The sequence below is a fragment of the Penaeus vannamei genome, chromosome 24 (genome assembly GCF_042767895.1).
Source record: "Penaeus vannamei isolate JL-2024 chromosome 24, ASM4276789v1, whole genome shotgun sequence".
Taxonomy (NCBI): domain Eukaryota; kingdom Metazoa; phylum Arthropoda; class Malacostraca; order Decapoda; family Penaeidae; genus Penaeus; species Penaeus vannamei.
This window is the reverse complement of record NC_091572.1, coordinates 11,378,627-11,383,626: the sequence shown is the minus strand read 5'-3', so window position 1 is coordinate 11,383,626 and position 5,000 is coordinate 11,378,627. Positions and strand designations below refer to the sequence as shown.

At 29.9% G+C, this 5,000-nt stretch overlaps 1 protein-coding gene across 3 annotated transcripts in view; it reads left to right on the top strand.

Annotated features, from left to right (window-relative positions):
* Positions 1-5,000, top strand: part of LOC138866099 (growth hormone secretagogue receptor type 1-like) — a 247,555-nt gene that overhangs the window by 24,315 nt on the left and 218,240 nt on the right. The window contains exon 2 of one of the 3 annotated variants that reach the window (XM_070138000.1): positions 2,852-2,868. The exons of the other annotated variants lie outside the window; for them this stretch is intronic. The gene's annotated coding sequence lies outside the window, so the exon portion shown is untranslated. The remainder of the gene's footprint in view (positions 1-2,851; positions 2,869-5,000) is intronic. 3 annotated transcript variants of the gene reach the window in all.

The following is a 5,000-nucleotide window of genomic DNA, read 5'->3' as shown; positions in this document are numbered from 1 at the left end:
TAAACACATTCATCATTATCATTACCTCCGCCAAAGAGGTTGTTTTTTGTTGCGTTGGCTAGTTAGTGGGTTGGTCGTTGCTTAGCAGGATAACTAAAAAAGTCATGAATAGATTTTTCCCGATTTTTATTTTACCAGAGGTGTGTCTTAACCTAACTTAGATTCCATTAAATTTTGGTGGCGATCCACATATCGTTTGTTCGCTTTTTAGCAGGATAAGTCAAAAAGTTATCAACAGATTTTTTTGTGAGATGTGTCTTAGCCTAACTTAGATTCCATTAAATTTTGGTGGCGATTTGGTTCCAGGAATTTTTTGAATGATTGCATCATTACCCTTATTGCCTTGATGTTAGGTTTCCGGACGTCCCTTGTGTACCTGAGAAAGATGAATTTGATGTAAGCGTGAATATCTTTATTGCATCAGTGACCTTGTTGCCTTGGTGGACGTATGGGCTCTCTGAGTGCTCCTAGTCATCATTATCATTTTTATAGTTGGTATTATTATTCTTTTTATTGTTGTTATTATCATTATAATTATCATTATTATTGTAATTATTATCATTATCATCAGTGTCATATTGAAGCTTGGTCCTGAAGCGTTAAAGTTAAAAGAAAGTAAATAAATTCAAATATGATTTTCAAAAACTGATGAAAGTGCGCCCGTATTGCAATGAATAAGGAAGTGAGGTAAACATTTTCTGCCAAAGCAACGCAATCCCGCAGTTTTGCCTGCGTCTAGGTAGTGTTTTATAAAACATTCGTTGAAAACTTTTAAGAGACATTCATTTTAAAAGATGCATTTAATATTTTGGGCTTTATCATTATCGTTATTACTATCATCATCATCATCATCATCATCATCATCATCATCATCATCATCATTATCATCATCATTATTATCATTATTATTATTATTATTATTATTATCATCATCATCATCATTATTATCATTATCATTATTATTATTATTATTATTATTATTATTATTATTATTATTATTATTATTATTATTATTATTATTATTATTATTATTATTATTATTATTATTATTATTATTATTATTATTATTATTATTATTATTATTATTATTATTATTATTATTATTATTATTATTATTATTATTATTATTGTTGTTATTGTTATTGTTATTATTATCATTATTATCATTATCATTATTATTATCTAATTATTGTTATTAATATCATTGTTATTATTGTTATTATTATAATTATTATTGCTATTACTACTACTATTATCATTATCATGATCATTATTATCATCATTATCATTTTCATTATTGGTATCATTATTATTATTATCATTATTTTTTATATTCATATTAACAACAGTAATAGTGATAATAATCATAATAATTATTATCATTACTAATATTGTTATTGTTACCATTATCATCATAATTCTTCTTGTTGTAATTAATTTCATTATCATTATTATTACCACTATTATTACTATTATCATAATAATTATTGTTATTATCATTATTATCATTACTATTACTATCATTATTACTGCTATTTATTGTTCATTATCTATTATTTTCATTATTGCTATTATTATTATTATTGTTATTATTATTATTATTGTTATTATCTTTATTGTTATCATTATCATTATCCGTTATTGATGTTGCTATTATTGTTATCATCATTACTATTGTTATTGTTATTTGTACAATTATTGTAAGTATATTAATTTTCATTATCACTTTCATTATCATAATTAACATGATGATCATTTTCATTACCATTACTTTTTCTTATCATTGCCATTATGGTTACTGATATCATGATTATTATCGTATTATCTCCTTATCATCATCAGAATTACCTTTATTATCCTTTCTCTCATCACCACTACCATTATGAGGGCCAGATGAGGGTATTCGAGGACTGATATTAAGGGAGGAATACGCGATTAGATAAAAATAAGACTATTAATTAGTTCTCGTTAAGATAGGATGATATCAAGGTAGATTAAGGATGGCTTAGGGAATGGCATGATATATTGGGTAGAGGGATGAGCGCAGCGCCCCTGTCTGTCTGTCTGTCTGTCTGTCTGTCTGTCTGTCTGACTCTTATTTTCATTATCTTTATTGCTCTTACGATAATTGTTATTATTATTATCATCATTCTTCTATTTATTCTTCTTTTTTATGTTATTACTATTATCATTTATTATCATTATTATTATTATTATTATTATTGTTATTATTATTATTGTTATTATTATTATTATTATTATTATTGTTATTATTATTATTATTATTATTATTATTATTATTATTATTATTATTATTATTATTATTATTATTATTATTATTATTATTATTATTATCATCATCATTATCATCACTACTGCTTTCAATAATATCATTATTGTCATTATCATTATCATTTTCATTATTATCAGTGGTAGTAGTATCATTATTATTATTATGATTATTATTATTGTTATTATTATTATTATTATTTTTGCTATAATCATAATGATGATAATGATAATAATGATGAAAATGATGATAATAATTAACATTACTATTAATCTAATTATCATTTTCATTGTTGTCATTATCGTCATTATTGTTACTACTATCATTATCATTACCATGATGAGATAGCAATAAAGGGAGAAAACAAAACACATATTTTTTTATATCTATCTAACAACAACGCTAAAAAATAATAAAAATCGTGGTCACAGGATACAGATATGCGAGACTAAATCTATCTCATTCAGATATTCTCAAACCAGACACGTATCTATCTATTTTCTACTGAGATGGTCATAAACTAAGAATATAAAGAAAGATGTTTATCTGAATTTGTTTCAGAACAGACCAAAGCAAAGGTGAGTGTTACAGCCCGGGTCTGTGTTCAAGCGACTGCGACGTGTCCTTAGCTGCTCCAGAGGGCAGAAACCAGCACTGTCCTCCTCAGCTTTTCTCGGCCTCCAGCACGTGGGTCCTCCTTGAAATGCGGGCGTAGTTTAGGAGACGAAGGTTGGCGGACTATTTCACTCTCATTTCATTCACTCATTTAATCCCTGAATCGTACTGAGCAGCACAAATATCTCGAGGAACGAAAGTCAGCGATGCACACGAGGCAAAGCCAGGCTGAGTCTGTAACAGGCAAGTTTCGAGAGGAAAGTCCCCGCTCTGAGTGACACAGGCCTCTCGAACTTCTCACTCAGGGCTTGGTCTGCCATTTCCAGCCATATCCGAATTGGCACTCGTCATCTTGGCAGACGATCAATATGCATCGCCCATTTCACGACTTCAAGATTACTTCTCGCCGCTCGGAGTAGGGTTTCTGGCCGAATGTCTCGTTTACTGTTAAAAGATGGACAGAATCTGAACTGCATATTTCCTCATGAATGTTAACTCATGTAACGGCGGTATAGTGTGAATGAGGTTTAATCAAAATACAGGCACAAGAGGGCAGGCGAGGCTGAGTTATCAAGAAGTGCTTTCAGGCTGTTAGTTAAGTTGGGTCAGCTGCAGTTCAAAGGCCGAAGTTGGAGACCATGAGTTGCAATGAGCTGCAGTTGCTATTATCAGTTTCAGTGTTATTACTGGCCTTATTCTTGCTGGCAAAATCGTCATCATCTTTATGTTCACAAGAGGGACGGGGGCATTCAACGGAACAAAATGTATAAGAGGTACTCCTCTTTTCCTCTCTCACGCCCTTCCTTCTATTCAACGGAACAAAATATATAAGAGGCACTCCTCTTTTCCTCTCTCACATCCTTCCTTCTACCTCTCGCCTCTCCTCTCCCTAGTCCGAAATCTTCCTTAGATTCACTCCTCCCCCGCACTTGAAGCCCTGCATCTGCCTCCTTCCACCTCCTTCGTTCTCTTATCACCCTCCATCCCTTTTCCATCCTCCATTCTCCCTAAATCCTCTCTCCCTTTCCCTTTTTCATTTTTAATTCCTTCTGTTTCCCCTTCTCATCTACCATTTCTTTTTAATTCCCCTTCCCCTCATTTCTTCTCCCCCTTCCTTCCCCCTCTCCCTTCCTCACTTCCGTCCTACCCTTCCTCCGTGCAAATGAAGAATGTACACAAACTGACCATCTAATTACTCCAGTGCAGTTGTACTTGGCTCGAAGAAGAAGAGTATAATATGAGCTATAATGATTCAACAATAACAACTATAATAACAATAGTAGAAATAATGATAGTAATGATTGTAATAGAGTTAGAATACTCATAGATTCGTAACATGATATTTTCGTGATTTATTCTTTGATATTCGTTATAGTCAGTATAATATTTCAGCATTGTTATAATCGAAATGGTTATCATTATTATTATGAGTATCGTTATCATTATCATAATTATTAATATCAGTATCATTATTACCGTTATTATCATAATCATTATTTTTTTATAATTAGGATTATTGTTGTTCTTTTTGTTGTTATTATCATTCTCATTATTTTTTTTATCTTTATCATTATTGTTATTATCATTATTATTATTGTTATTGTTATTATCATTATTATTGATATAGATATCAATATTATTGTCGACATAATCATTATCGTAATAATAATAATAATAACAAAATAGTTACAATAATAATAATAGTAATAATGATAATTATAATGATGATAATAACAATGATGATTATAACAATGATGATAATAATAATAATGGTAATAGTAATAATAATAATAATGATGGTAGTAATGATAACACTAATAATGATAATACTGGTAATAATAAAAACAATAAAGAACAATGACAATGATAATAATGTTAAAAATGATGAAATAAATCGATAGTAAAAGAGAAGTTTATATTTGTGTTTCCTTTCTTACAGTGTCCTGCCTTTCATTTCATTTCGCAGTTTCCTTTCCATTTCGTTTCGTTGGTGTCATTTCACTTCAGGCAAAGACGATGCCCTCGAGTTGCATCAAGTAATTTACTCTTCTCGATATCCGTATTGTTTCATCTTTCATTCCCCCCCCCCCCTTTT